The sequence below is a fragment of the Chiloscyllium punctatum genome, chromosome 3, assembly GCF_047496795.1.
Source record: "Chiloscyllium punctatum isolate Juve2018m chromosome 3, sChiPun1.3, whole genome shotgun sequence".
Taxonomy (NCBI): domain Eukaryota; kingdom Metazoa; phylum Chordata; class Chondrichthyes; order Orectolobiformes; family Hemiscylliidae; genus Chiloscyllium; species Chiloscyllium punctatum.
Window position 1 is genome coordinate 50467436 of NC_092741.1, and position 15807 is coordinate 50483242.

Here is a 15807-nt window from a genome sequence, read left to right on the forward strand (position 1 = left end):
CAGAGGATCAGAGGGACTTTAATGTCTACAAAGATCAATATACACACCACAGAACACATAGATAAAGTCATAAAAAGACAGATTCCTGGACTTTCTAATGAGTGGCAAAAAAACACATTGAAGTGATAGTACTGAAGATGCAAGGGTTTAGATAAGCCATAGTTGGAACTGAGCATAAAGCTTTAATAAGTCCATTATTGGTAAAGGATGCAGTAATGGAAAATTTATGGTATAAATCTACCCAACCATTCATGTCTGCAGTGTAACTGTTTGTAAATCAGGCAATAACAACCCAATACAAACACAAAACAGCTTTTAGAAATCAGAATTTCATGTGGAACTCACTAAGTACTCCAAAAATAGGCCGAGAATTACCCAGCTATAAGAGGATACTCCCTTCCTCTCTAAGTCTGAGGGCATATGCCAGTTTTTTTGTAGTTCCCTTTGACTCTACTTCTGATACAGGCAGCATGTAAGGTACAGTAGCTCGCCCGCAATATCTCAGAAGAAATTCATTCTCTTCTTCAGGCAATAAAGACATTGAGATGGCAATATCCACCTTATCCATCTTAGATTCCAAGGTATCTTCAAAGCTTGATGAACAGGGAGACCCTCACGGATTCTGGAACAGTCAGAAAGGCAGTTAAGGAACTGGGCATGGTTTGTTCTTGCACCATTTGGGAGTTTGCAGCTTTCATATGGTCTACATGTTTGTTCAGGACCATTATACCCACCTCGCACCAACCATGCCTCTTACCCATGCAGGCCATTCCCGTGGTTCCTACCCCAAACTTCGTCCCCTGAAGTAAACTGTCTTTCTCACTTTGTGGAATCTTATGTCCAATATTGGTGTTCCTGATGTCATTTTGCCTTTTCCCCTACTCCCACCGACCCTGGGATCCGGGAAGGTCAGTTATGGTGCGGAGGCTTCTCCCCATGAGCAACTCTGCTGGGGCTATCCCTATAGATGCATGAGGGGCGGTCCTATAATCAAATCGGTACTATGACAGTTTGGTATCTAGTGAAACTGTAGGCTGTTTCTGTAAGACTGCCTTCAAAGTTTGGATTGCTCTTTTTACCAGACCATTGAACGATGAATGGTATGGAGGTCCTTATATGTTGAATACCATTTGACTTTCAGAAATATTCAAATTCCCTGTTTGTATACGATGGCCCACTATGTGTGACCAACACTTCTGGGAGTCTGGGTATTGCAAAAGGTGCACGCAGCTTTTCTGTTGTCATCCCCGTGTGTGATGAATGAACTCTATGCATGTCCAGCTTTGAGTGGGTGTCCACAATTACTAATAATATTCAGCCCATGAAGGGACCTGCATTCCAGATGTGTAATTGAGTTCAGGGTTTACCCAGCCATTCCCACAAATTTGGGGAGCTGTTGATGGCAAGTCTTGTTCTTGTTGGGACTCTGGGCACTGCCCAACCAATGTATCCATGTCTGCATGCACAATAATATGACTCTACTCTGATTTAGTCCGCTCAGGTCCATAAAGGTTTAATTTCTGATTGTGACGGCCTTTCAGTTTCCCCTGGCACCACCAGCTGTTTCAGTTTTGCCAGGACCAGATTGTTCTGCATCCAATGTCTGATATTGTCAGCTGTGACTTAAAGTATGTCTAGAAAATTTAAAACCATTGCGGACTCTTCCAGTGGTGGTACCATCCATGGTGTATCTGCAGGACTAGCAAGGGTGCCCATTTCTGTTGGAATATCCTGCAACTCCATTTCCCACATTTTCCAATGAAAACGTCAGCTGTAGTGCCTGTTTTAAGTTCACTTGGGCTTCAGCTAGTCGGTGCTTTAGCATGGTTACATCATTAATCCCACATACCAAACAGTCTCTCAGCATCTCATTAAAGGTTAAACCAAAGTCACATGCCTCTGCCAGTCATCTTAACCCAGTCAGAAATTGTAATATAGATTCTCCTTATTCTCGAATTGCCACGGAAAATTGGTAACATCTCAGAATTAAAGGAGGCTTGAGGTCATAATATTCCTTAACCAAATCCATCAAATCTTATTGTGTGGTCCCTCAAGGAAAGTTAGGCTCCCCATAAACAAAAAAGGTACAGATCCACAAGCTGTCAGGGGAATCACTCATTGCTTTTCATCTGCCCCAATGTCATTTGCCTGGAAAAAATAACCTATTCTTTCCACATACTGGGCCCAGTCTCCCACAGCAGGATCAAACAAGTCAGGCTTCCCAAATAACAGCATGATGCCAGAAATGCTTAACCCAACTCAAAGATGACTGTTGTGAGTGAATTTCTTTAGCAATGTGCTTTTCTCTCATTGCCACTGAAATAACTCTACAGAAGCCAGTATCCCCTCACAACATCAACTATTATTTACATGTTGCAAGTCCTTGACACTGATCCAGCCCCCTCAGAGCCAGCTGTCAGAGTGCACAGAATCTCTGACACTCCTGTTTAATTTTTTTTTCTCCACGCCCCTTCTCTTGTTTGTCTTTTTTTTTAAATCCTCTGTTTATTTTGTTTTCTTTTTTTTCTTTTTTTTTCTTTTTTAAACCCCCACACTACCGCCTAACTGCGGTAGTGCTTATTTTTTCCCCAGCACCCATGGTGTGTGTGTGTGCGCGCAGGTGTGAGACACAGTGAAAGACACAAAGTGTACGAATCTTTATTCAATTTCCACCACCAGGAAGATATGAATAACACCCGAGTGGCCAGTGACAAGCACTGCCCTTCAAACCACAGGGCAATGCTGTGTACACTCCTGTTTATATTGGTCAGCCTGGTCTCCCTGATTGGACCAGATTAACAGTCCCAATCAGGGAATTCATATTCTCTGAGGTCCATCTGGCTGGCCTCATTACAATTACCATATAAGTAACTTCACAAAAGGATCGAACCACACACATAGGATGGCTATATAAATGTTATGATGTTGTGTTTAAATTCTTCCTATTCCCACAGTGAGTGGTGTCTGAGCAGCCCAGCCTTCCATGGTACATGTAGAATGAGTTGTTCCCAGGCCAACAATTTTTTTTTTCTGCTGTCTAATGATTCTTGCTATAAACATTAATACTAATGGTGACAAAAACCATGGGTGGAATCTTGTGCAACTCCCAGACATGGATGGGTGGGTAGTGGAGGGTCATTGATTGACATGGACGGTGACGGTCTACAGGAGTGGATACAGGGGCGTAGTTTGGCACAGAAAGCACAAGGAATAGGTGTTGTGGTTCTGTTCGCTGAGCTGGGAATTTGTCTTGCAAACATTTCGTCCCCTGTCTAGGTGACATCCTCAGTGCTTGGGAGCCTCCTGTGAAGCGCTTCTGTGCTGTTTCCTCCGGCATTTATAGTGGCCTGTCTCTGCCGCTTCCGGTTGTCAGTTCGAGCTGTCCACTGTAGTGGCCGGTATATTGGGTCCAGGTCGATGTGTTTGTTGATAGAGTCTATGGATGAGTGCCATGCCTCTAGGAATTCCCTGGCTGTTCTCTGTTTGGCTTGCCCTATAATAGTAGTGTTGTCCCAGTCGAATTCATGTTGCTTGTCGTCTGTGTGTGTGGCTACTAAGGATAGCTGGTCGTGTCGTTTCGTGGCTAGTTGGTGTTCGTGTATACGGATCGTTAACTGTCTTCCTGTTTGTCCGATGTAGTGTTTTGTGCAGTCCTTGCATGGGATTTTGTACACTACATTAGTTTTGCTCATGTTGGGTATCGGGTCCTTCGTTCTGGTGAGTTGTTGTCTGAGCGTGGCTGTTGGTTTGTGTGCTGTTATGAGTCCTAGTGGTCGCAGTAGTCTGGCTGTCAGTTCAGAAATGCTCCTGATATATGGTAGTGTGGCTAGTCCTTTGGGTTGCGGCATGTCCTCGTTCCATTGTCTCTCCCTTAGGCATCTGTTGATGAAATTGCGAGGGTATCCGTTTTTGGCGAATACCTTGTATAGGTGTTCCTCTTCCTCTTTTTGTAGTTCTGGTGTGCTGCAGTGTGTTGTGGCCCTTTTGAATAGTGTCCTGATGCAACTTCGTTTGTGTGTGTTGGGGTGGTTGCTTTCATAGTTTAGGACTTGGTCTGTGTGTGTGGCTTTCCTGTAAACCTTTGTGGTGAATTCTCCGTTCGGTGTTCTCTGTACCATCACGTCTAGGAATGGGAGTTGGTTGTCCTTTTCTTCCTCTCTAGTGAATCGGATTCCTGTGAGTGTGGTGTTGATGATCGAGTGTGTGTTCTCTATTTCTGTGTTTTTAATTATTAAAAAAGTGTCATCCACGTATCTGACCCAGAGTTTGGGTTGAAGTTGTGGTAAGACTGTTTGTTCTAACCTTTGCATTATTGCTTCTGCTATGAGTCCAGAGATCGGTGAGCCCATGGGTGTTCCGTTGATTTGTTTGTATATTTGGTTGTTGAATGTGAAGTGTGTTGTGAGGTACAAGTCCAGTAGTTTAAGTATGCCGTCTTTGTTGATAGGTTCAATGTCCTGTTGTCTGTTCTGTCTGTCCAGCAGGTTGGCTATTGTTTCTTTGGCTAGGGTTTTGTCGATGGAGGTGAACAGAGCCGTTACATCGAATGAGACCATAGTTTCTTCCTTGTCTATGTATATATTTCTGATGATGTCCAAGAATTCCTGTGTCGATTGTATAGATTGTCTGGATTTTGCAAGACAAATTCCCAGCTCGGCGAACAGAACCACAACAACGAGCACCCGAGCTACAAATCTTCTCCCAAACTTTGAACACAAGGAATAGGGCCTGGCTACAGTTGGTATGACAGGTCTTTTTTCCATGTTATATGACTCTATATCTCTATTAGCCAAATTAGCACAGAGGATATGAGAGGTTTTGGAATGTGTTTAGGCCATGAGATGGCATGCCTGATGTGAATGAGCCACAGGAGTGTCTGGAGTGAGATGATGGGTGTGGGCTGGAGGGCTGCGTCACATGTTGTTTATTGGTACATTCCTACAGTGGCTTGGTGGGGTGAATGGCCTGCTTCCACACTGTAGAGTTTCCATGATACAGTGCCATGCAGGAAACAGGCCATCCACCCAGTCAGCCTCCCCACTCGGCATGGGGGTCACACAACCTGAACTCGATCAGAAATCAGTGACTTAATATTAATAATTCGTAATGTCCTTACCTGTATTAATATTTTTGTTGTAAAAGGGGAAAATACAGCAAGATTCAGAAACTGTTCATGTACCAGCTGCTAAAACTGGTTAAGTATGTTATCAGGTATGACTGGCAGAAAGAGGGTTAAGAGGTATCACAAGAATGTAGCTAGTACCTTATACGGAATAAGAAGTAATGTTAGTAAATTCCTAACACATATGTGGTATGGCTACCACTGGAATGTAGAACATACTCAAGTTAAAAACCAATGGGAGTTTAAAGAAAAATTGTTAGCAGGACATGAGTGTCGCTGGTAGGCCAACATTTATTGCTAATCCATAATCACCAAAGAGTATTTGATATTCAACCACATTATTGTGGGTCTGAAGTCACATGTAGGATGAACCAGGTAAGGATGGCAATTTCCTTCCTTAAAGTACGTTAGTGAAGCAGATGAGTTTTTCCCAAAAATTGGCAAAGATTTCATGGTCACGTGCAGACTCGTAATTGCAGATTTTCAAATGCCACTGTTTGCCATGACAGGATTTGAACCCAGGTCCCCAGAACATTACCTGGGTATCTAGTCTAGCAATAATATCCTGAGGCCATGGCCTTCTCAATTGGCAGTGATTATGTGTTTAGTACATGAACAATATGTACAGGGTCTCAACTGGATGACAGTCGAAACAGACCAATTAAAAATACGATCAATCTTAATGAAGTACAAAGCCTTTGTTTACAATTGAATCAGAGAGATCATGTTCAATTTGACTAAGCCACCTTCTCCCTGGCATGCATGCTGGAATTAAACCAAAATAACTCAAGTCTCATCTTAGCACCGCAGGTATATGAGAGAGGTGAACCACCCCGTTTCAACAATCAGCTGAAGTAACCCCTTTAATTCACTGTTTTTGGTCATGTTGCTGTACTGATGACATATGCTCTGATTAGGTTGTTCTCCCTAACTTATGTCTACAATATCACCAAAGTCTTGCCCTATACTTCCCACACTTCAATTAAATTTTGATGCTGATGCCAACAAGATAAAGTGGCTAGTTGTTATCAAAAAGAGATAGAAAGGCATCCTGATAGGTAGAGATGAGGCAAGGGGAATCAAAGAGGATTACCTTAGAATAAGAACACTATAACAGACTGACTAAGCCTAAGTGGCCCATTATTGTGTTGTGTAATGATATCAGGAACTAATCCTCAATGAATTTATTTAAGCTAACTATACGACTTGACATAAACTATCATCCAACCAATCATGCCTCAAGTACACGATAAAAAATTTTTGAACTTGATGCACAATAAGTCAAAATTATTTGAATCCAAGTGGATCACTGATATCCTCAATCCACTTTCAAAGAGGTTACAAGTGGACTTGTCAAAGTAAAAGGGCATGACTCCAAGTTGACAGGAACTTGTTTTCACAACCAGTTTTATTAGATATCTTGCTGTCAACAATCAGCAACAGAGTCAAATGTGGGAAAAAAAAACTCAGTGATCTCTGAAGGCGTTTAAAGTGTCATAAATTTCTGGTAATGAGCCGTCTTTTGGCTTAGCTATCTGCATTCAATACAAAAGCTCATACTGTCACCTCAACTCTTTAGCAGAACAATTAAGAATGCCCATGGGCTGGTATAAAACCAAATTATATTATCTGCTAACATGTGATTAATATAGTGCTTGACTTGCTCCTTCTGGTACATTGGAATGCATTTGTATCACTTTTCAAAAGGACTGTCAGTATAAATCTATCCAAGTGTCCGGAAAGCTAAACAGTCCTTCATGGTTGCGTAAGCAAAATATTGTGCATGCTGGAAATAAAACAAAAGATGCTGGAAATACTCAGCAGTTCGAACAGCCTTTGTGAAGAGAAATATTAACATTTCAGGTTAATGACTTTTGTACTGGAAGGCTATCAAGCTAAATTGTTAGCTTTGTTTCTGTCCACAAATGCTGCCCGGCTTTCATGATCCACTTCTGGCTATTTTCAAAAAATATACTAACATCTATAATTCTTATTGAGTGTTGGAGAACTGGCAGTTGTATTAAGGAATCAAAATTTGATGACAATTCTGCATCAAGAACAGCATTTTTTCAAACAACAGTTCTGTGACATAGTGAACGAGAAGAAGGGAAAAAACACATGGGAACCCATGCCCCTGCAAGGTCTCCTTTAAATCACACATCATCTTGCCTTATATATTGCTGTTTCTTTACCTATCTTTACTGGATCAAAATCTTGGAACTCCCTTCCTAAAAGCACTGTGGTTGTGCACAATGTGGACTTGATCATCTTAATGGCAATGTGATGGATACAACCACCAAGATTCTGTTCGCTAGATCCCCAATAAATGCAGGTTTTGCCAACGTCACCCACATTTCATGAACTAATAGAAAAAAATCAATACCACCGTTATTATTTATGCCACAGTCAACAAATAACGATTTAAAACTAATCTTTCATCAGCTTTTTCATCCATCATTATTTATTCAGTTTTTTTTTCTTTTAGGTTGTTGCCCCTGTTCTATAATAACGTTATTTTTTAATGTGTTTAGTTAAGACAATTACAAAGGAAAACTGAAATACTCACAATAAAGCATTAATTCTGCCATTCATCTTGGGGACTTGATCAGGTTATTGCACATTTAATTCAAATAGATAATAATTGAAAAATCATTACATCAGTGCAATTGTGCTGATCATTGACCTGAAACATCAACGTTGTTTCTCTTTGCTTTCCGGCCTTCTGAGTATTCTCAATTTCTGTTCTTGATTCAGAATTCCAGAGTCCACAATATTTGAATTTTATTGGAGGAATACCATCTGGAATCTTATAATTGGCTTGCACATTCTGTGGATGTATCTAAGTTTCTATTTCATCTTTATGGACACACATTTTACAGATATATAGAGTTGGATCCACTACAGGCACTAACTATTTTCCTAGGTAAAAACAAGGACTGCAGATGCTGGAAACCAGATTCTAGATTAGAGTGGTGCTGGAAAAGCACAGCAGTTCAGGCACTCTGCCTCTATTCCTGATGAAGGGCTTTTACCCGAAATGTCGATTTTCCCGCTCCTCGGATGCTGCCTGAACTGCTGTGCTTTTCCAGCACCACTCTGATCTAAACACTAACTAATCTTTATGTTAGTGATAAAATTGGTCAGAGTTGCCATGTCTGGGTATTAACTGCAGATTATAACTGGAAAAATACATTTTTTTTTTAATTGTGCAAGGTCTTCTTACCACTTATGGCAAAGATTACACTGGGGCAAAGATTTAAGAATTAATTGCAAGACAGACCTGAATATTCTTGTCCCCAACACGACATGGCAAAACTTTCTGTTTTTCCACAACTGAAGCCCTTGAGTAGTCAATTGGTAGACTAGAGTTTCATAGAACATAGAACATAGAACATAGAACAATACAGCACAGAACAGGCCCTTCGGCCCACGATGTTGTGCCGAACTTCTATCCTAGATTAAGCACCCATCCATGTACCTATCCAAATGCCGCTTAAAGGTCGCCAATGAATCTGACTCTACCACTCCCACGGGCAGCGCATTCCATGCCCCCACCACTCTCTGGGTGAAGAACCCACCCCTGACATCTCCCCTATACCTTCCACCCTTCACCTTAAATTTATGTCCCCTTGTAACACTCTGTTGTACCCGGGGAAAAAGTTTCTGACTGTCTACTCTATCTATTCCTCTGATCATCTTATAAACCTCTATCAAGTCACCCCTCATCCTTCGCCGTTCCAACGAGAAAAGGCCGAGAACTCTCAACCTATCCTCGTACGACCTACTCTCCATTCCAGGCAACATCCTGGTAAATCTTCTCTGCACCCTCTCCAAAGCTTCCACATCTTTCCTAAAGTGAGGCGACCAGAACTGCACACGGTACTCCAAATGTGGCCTAACCAAAGTCCTGTACAGCTGCAACATCACCTCACGACTCTTGAATTCAATCCCTCTGCTAATGAACGATAATACTCCATAGGCCTTCTTACAAACTCTATCCACCTGAGTGGCAACCTTCAAAGATCTATGTACATAGACCCCAAGATCCCTCTGTTCCTCCACCTGACCAAGAACCCTACCATTAACCCTGTATTCCGCATTCTTATTTGTTCTTCCAGAATGGACAACTTCACACTTGGCAGGGTTGAACTCCATCTGCCACTCCTCAGCCCAGCTCTGCATCATATCTAAGTCCCTCTGCAGCCGACAACAGCCCTCCTCACTGTCCACAACTCCACCTATCTTTGTATCATCTGCAAATTTACTGACCCACCCTTCGACTCCCTCATCTAAGTCATTAATAAAAATTACAAACAGCAGAGGACCCAGAACTGATCCCTGCGGAACTCCACTTGTAACTGGACTCCATGCTGAAAATTTACCATCTACTACCACTCTCTGCCTTCGACCGGTTAGCCAGTTTTCTATCCAATTGGCCAAATTTCCCTCTATCCCATGCCTCCTGACTTTCCGCATAAGCCTACCATGGGGAACCTTATCAAATGCCTTACTAAAATCCATGTACACTACATCCACTGCTCTACCCTCATCCACATGCTTGGTCACCTCCTCGAAGAATTCAATAAGACTTGTAAGGCAAGACCTACCCTTCACAAATCCGTGCTGGCTGTCCCTAATCAAGCAGTGCCGTTCCAGATACTCGTAAATCCTATCCCTCAGTACCCTTTCCATTACTTTGCCTACCACAGAAGTAAGACTAACTGGCCTGTAATTCCCGGGGTTATCCCTATTCCCTTTTTTGAACAGGGACACAACATTCGCTACTCTCCAGTCCCCTGGTACCACCCCCGTTGCCAGTGAAGACGAGAAGATCATTGCCAACGGTACTGCAATTTCCTCTCTTGCTTCCCACATAATCCTAGGATACATCCCGTCAGGCCCGGGGGACTTGTCTATCCTCAAGTTGTTCAAAATGTCCAACACATCTTCCTTCCTAACAGATATCTCTTCTAGCTTATCAGTCCGTTTCACACTCTCCTCTTCAACAATACAGTCCCTCTCGTTCGTAAATACTGAAGAGAATGGGAGGAAACTCTTTAAAGTACTCGTGCCTCTGAGTAACAAAGTTGAGAGTTCAAGTCTTGTTTCAGAGCTTTGACTTAAACGTAAAAGTCACTGCACTATACTGTTGGAGATGGCAGATGAGATATTAAACCAAGGTCCTATCTATTCTTTCAGGTGAATTCAAAAGATTACATGGTGCTACTTTCTAAAAAAAAGTCACGGTGTTAAAACTTTCCTATTACAATTTGGATTACAATTTTCTCAATTCCAATTGGGATATGCAAGAAGTGGCCTAAGCAACAAGGAAACCAGCGAGGGCTCTTTGGTACCAAGATAGTGTTCCTACCTCTGGGCCAGGATGCCAGGGTTTAAATCCCACTGGTTTACCCTCAGCCTTCTCCTCTTCACAGACAACAGTATCAATTTCTCTAGTCTATCTTCAGAATTGAAGTTTCTCATCCATGGAAGCATTTTCATAAGACCATTCTGCACTCTCTCCAATGCAGTCATTTCCTTCCGAAAGTGTGGTGCACGGAACTGTCCAAAATACCCCAGCTGAGATCCAACCAGTGTCCTATGTAGGTTCAGCCAAACCTCTTTACTCATATACTCTCTGCCCCTAATCATAAAGCTGAGAATACTGTATGCTTTGTTAAGTTCTCACTACCTATACTGACACCTCTTATGTACTTATACACTTTATGTTCCTGCACAGCTTTGACAATAGCACCATTATTTTATCTTGTCTCCACATGTTCTTGCATCAAGTTGTATCATCTCACTTTTCTCCGTTTGAAGTTCATCTGCCACCTCTCTACTGACTCCACCAACATGCCAATGTCCTTTGGAAGTTCTACACTGTCCTCTCCATTTACATTCACCCACATTTTGGTCACCTGTACATCAAAATATAGATTATTTATACATATATCAACAAAAGCAAGAGTCCCAATTCCAACTCCTGGTGAATTCCACTGCAAAGCTTCCTCCAGTCCGACAAATATGTGCAGGTTAGGTGGATTGGCCATGCCAAAATTATCCATAGTATTCTGGGAAGTGTAGGCTAGGTAAATTAACCCTGGTTAATGTGGGGTTATGGGGATGTGGTAGGGTCCAGATCTGGGTGGGTTGCTCCTCGGAGGGTCAGTGCAAACTTAATGGGTTGAATGCCCTCCTTCTTCACTGTAGGGATTCTACGATTCTATGAAATACTATTAACCGTTACTCTTTATCCCCCATTCCTTGACCAATGCTGTGCTACATTGCAACTGTCCCTTTATTCCGTTGCCCACTACTTTCCTCATAAGTCTGCATAAAATGTCTTTTGGAAGTCCAAGTACACCACAACAACAGCACTACTATCATCAACCCTCATCAAACTCCAGCAAATTGGTTCAAAATGAGGTTCCCTGAACAAACCCAAAACCATTCCTAAAAGTTTCACATCACCATGTTGAACTGACTGGTCAGTAAATGCTAATCTTATCTTTACAGCCTCTTTTTTTTTGTTGGCTATTGATATAACTGGTATTTTTCTTTTGGGGTCACGAGCCATGCATAGTCACTGTGCTGAAAAGACCCCTCCACCATACAGAATCAGAGCAAGGGTTTTCATTTGTTCCTGTTTGCATTGCTTTGCATGGTTATTATTCTAATGCTCGTGAATAGGTCTGTAAAGATTGCTCTCAATGTGCCGTGATGAGGTTTGTACTTCCCAAGTTATTGTACTGCTGGTCTGGTGTCCAAAATTCTTTATATTTGTAATTAGTCACCCTGGATCTCTGGCTGTGGATTTCTACCACAGGTCTCCTCAACGAACAGCCAACAAACCTTTCAATCTGGTCAGCAGTGAAGGAGAAAATGGAGATAGAAGTACCCAGATGAATTCCTGCATTCCTTGGATTCTGTGTTATCCTGCATTTATAGAGTTGTCCCAGCAGCCTTTCCATCTCACTGCAAATACTGGAACCACAAATGGAGTTTATCACAGAGACAATCAATTTTTATTTACTTTTATGTTTCATTTCATAATACCTCTGTGAAAATGGAACACTTATGCTAATTCAGAGGCAAACATCCCACAGGGTGAACATCAAAAGGAAGCTTTTGCACATTAGTCAGCATGTGGGTCAAATTATTCCAATTTGCTTCATCATTTAGTTGGTACCCATGAGGAACATATGAAAATCTGGAGAATATTTCACTAGCTACTCATAAAAGGATGACATTATTCTGCTACACTTACCCCAATACATGTGGTTGCAGCTATCTGATTTAACGAACGTGTTGCAAAACTGTCAAGTCCCTAATAAAGTTTGCTTATTTTAGAATTTTATTTTTAGTGCACTAAATTTTAAAGGTCACTGCACCAAGAAGCATCTAACGAGATGCATAATTACTAAGTGCCAAGTTTTGATTCAGTAAATATGAGTGAAATTATTTGTTTTTTCATTGCAGCAGTTACATTGAGATGAAAATGCTTGTCAGGAATCTGATGGTTCATAGATACAGATTTGATTTATTCTACAATGCGTGTTTATCCATCTGAAACGCACACAAATGACACAGCATGATAAGACTATAAGAAATAGGAGCAAAATTAGGCCATTCAGGCCATCAATCAGATCATATCTGATCTAATCATTCTCCAGTCCACTTTCTTGCCCTTTCCCTATAACCCTTGATCCTTTTACCTGATTAAAAATCTGTTGCAACCTTGAATATATCTAACAACGCAGCCTCTACAATTTGCAATAAAGAATTCCACAACTTCACAATCGTCATTTCTTTTTAGATAGATGACCACTTACTCTGAGATTATGCCCTCTGCTCTTAGATTGTCTTACAAGGGGAAACAATCTATCCACATCTACCCTGTTAATTCATCTAAGAATCTTGTATGTTTCAATGAAGTTGCCTCTCATTCTTTTAAACCTCCAATGAGTGCAGGTCTAACTTACTCAACCTCTCCTCATAGAAATCACTCCATACTCATAATTAACCTCATGAGTTTTCTCTGAATGACCTCCAATGGCAGTTTGTATCTTTCCTTAGATAAGGGGCCCAAAACTGTTCACAGTATTCCAGTTGTGTTCTGACTAGAATCTTGTATAGTTTTAGCAAGATTTCCCCTTTTTACATTCCATTCTCTTTGAAATAAAGGTCAACTTGTTACTTTTTCTATGACATGCTGAACTTGTATACGACCTTTTGTGACGTATGTACAAATACCCTCTCTGTTGTAACTTTCTGCAGTCTTCATCCATTTCAATAATACTCAGGTCTTCTAGACTTCCTGCCAAAGTGCAAAATGTCACATTTTCCCACATTGTATTCCATCTGCCAAGCTTTTGCTCATTCACTTATGTTGTCTGTATTCCTCTGCAGTTTCTTTGTCACCTGCACCATTGCCTTTCCAACTATTTTTGTGATATCTGTAAACTGGGCTACCATACATTCACTTTTCTCATCCAAGTCATGTGACCCCAGCACTGGCTCCTGTGGCACTCCACCATGTTCCCTATGTCCCAATTTTCTGTCATCTATTAATTACCCAGTCCTCTATCAATGTAAATGTAATACTTCCAACACCAAGGGCTTTTATCAGGTAGCCTAATATGTGGTATAGCATTACACCTTCCGGAAATCCAAAATCAATCACACCCACTGCTTCCCCTTTATTTATCCTGCTTGGTAACTCCTCAATGAATTCTAATAAATTGACCATATCATGTATTTCTAACTGCTTTGCTATTACATCCTTTATATTAGACGCTGACATTTGCCCAACATCAAAAATTTAGAGGTTGATGGTTTGTTTGTCTTCTTCCCTTTATAGTTAAAAGGTGTTAAATTAGCAGTTACTTCATCCTCTGGAACTTTTTTAAGAATCTAAGGACGCTTGGAAAGTTGCTAGCAGTGCATCCACCAGCCCTATAGCTGCTTCATTTCAAACCCTTGGATGTGTCCCATCAGAATGTTGTTTCAGATACAATATTGTTATTTTCATGCAATATTATTTTCAGCTACATTATGCTGCAGAAAGCCTATTTCGACGCACTGCTTTCAACATGCATGCACTTGTCATTGAATTGTTTTCTGAGTGTCATTGTTTCAAGATGTTTTGGCTGATTCTTGAACAGAAAACATCTAAAAATAAGTGTTACCATGAAAAATAAATGAAACAAAATCTATTTATAGGTTTTGTTTTAAATGTGACTAGAGTTAAAGCATTTACATGTGAAATGGAATTTATTTTCTCCAAGACTAAATGTAAGCTTTTTGGATTTTTCAGGTAATATAGAAGTACCTGAGACCCAATGGAATCAGTTTTTGCTTTTAGGGCCAGCCACTAATTGAGGTTGAGATGAAAGTGAGTACTGCAGATGCTGGAGATTAGAGTCAAGAGTGTGGTGCTGGAAAAGCATAGCAGGTCAGACAGCATCTGAGGAGCAGGAAAATCAACATTTACTGATTTTGCTTTTGTGATCGGCTTTTGCTCAAAACGTCGATTTTCCTGGTCCTTGGACGCTGCCTGACCTGCTTTTCCAATAAATGAAGTCTGCAGATCAAATATCTATTTCACAACCTGCCAAATTTTGTATCCATTGCAATCTTTTAATTTATTCGTTGAAAACACAGGGAATTAAAACAGAATTTTTTATCATGTCAGTGCCCAGACTACATGAACCACAATTACAAATGAAGCTATAAGATTTGATCTGCTTCATTTGCAGTGTTCCCACCTGTTCATTATGGGGTGATTGGCTGCCATTGTCTTTTTGACCTATATTAATTTCCTAATCAGACTTGCTACCATAAGGACATCTGCTGCAGACATGCTCCATAAAGCTGGCACCACCAGAGAGTGTGCCTTCAGCTGCAACATCATGCATGCCCCTACAACTCTCCAGGCATGCTGCCCAATACTGCTTTGAGCAATAACATTAGCAATTGTTTTTAGAACCCTAGCCAGCACCAAAAATGAATGAATGGTTAAACCAGTTGTTCATGAAATTGACTTCCCTGGAGCTTAAGGGAGTGGAGATGAGCTATGTACCCTTATGTTGAAAGCTGTGAAGGGTAATAGTTCTCGAGGTGACAAGGACGCTAAAGGTGGTGAACAGTATAGGAGTTAGCAAATTAATGTTTGGTGAGGAATGATAATGAATGAAAGAACAAAGATTAGACACTGAAAGTTTGTGAAACAAAGATAAGTGACTGAAGGGAGAGGTTTTTTCTGGCATCAGACAAAGGATAAATTTGCTTTGAGGAGGTGAGGAGGGGGAATGTGGTAGAAACTGAAATATCTCAACAGTTAATCCACTAATATCCAACTCAAGGATCCACCACTTCGTTTTCCAGAAGAGGAATCTGGAATTAATGAGAGACTGTTCTATCATCTTCCTGCAAACCAATGCCTCCACCATGAGTTCCCCTTTCCTTCCTTCCACCTGTTCCATCTTAAATATTCCGACTATTTTAGCTTTCACTGAAGCCACAGATGGATTGGGTGTTGTTTTATTGTTTAAAATGATTGTTCCAATTTTCTACTGTTTTATTGTGACATTTGCTTTTTATTTCTTCCCAAGTTTTTACAGTTTCATCACTCCTCATCCATTCCAAGAAAATATTTTGACTTTCTGCAACAATGGGTAGTG

At 41.0% G+C, this 15807-nt stretch overlaps 1 protein-coding gene across 6 annotated transcripts in view; it reads right to left on the reverse strand.

The window, feature by feature from the left end:
• The window catches only part of LOC140458462 (glutamate receptor ionotropic, kainate 2), a 445566-nt gene that overhangs the window by 228321 nt on the left and 201438 nt on the right, over nt 1–15807 (reverse strand). The gene's annotated exons all lie outside the window — the stretch shown is intronic.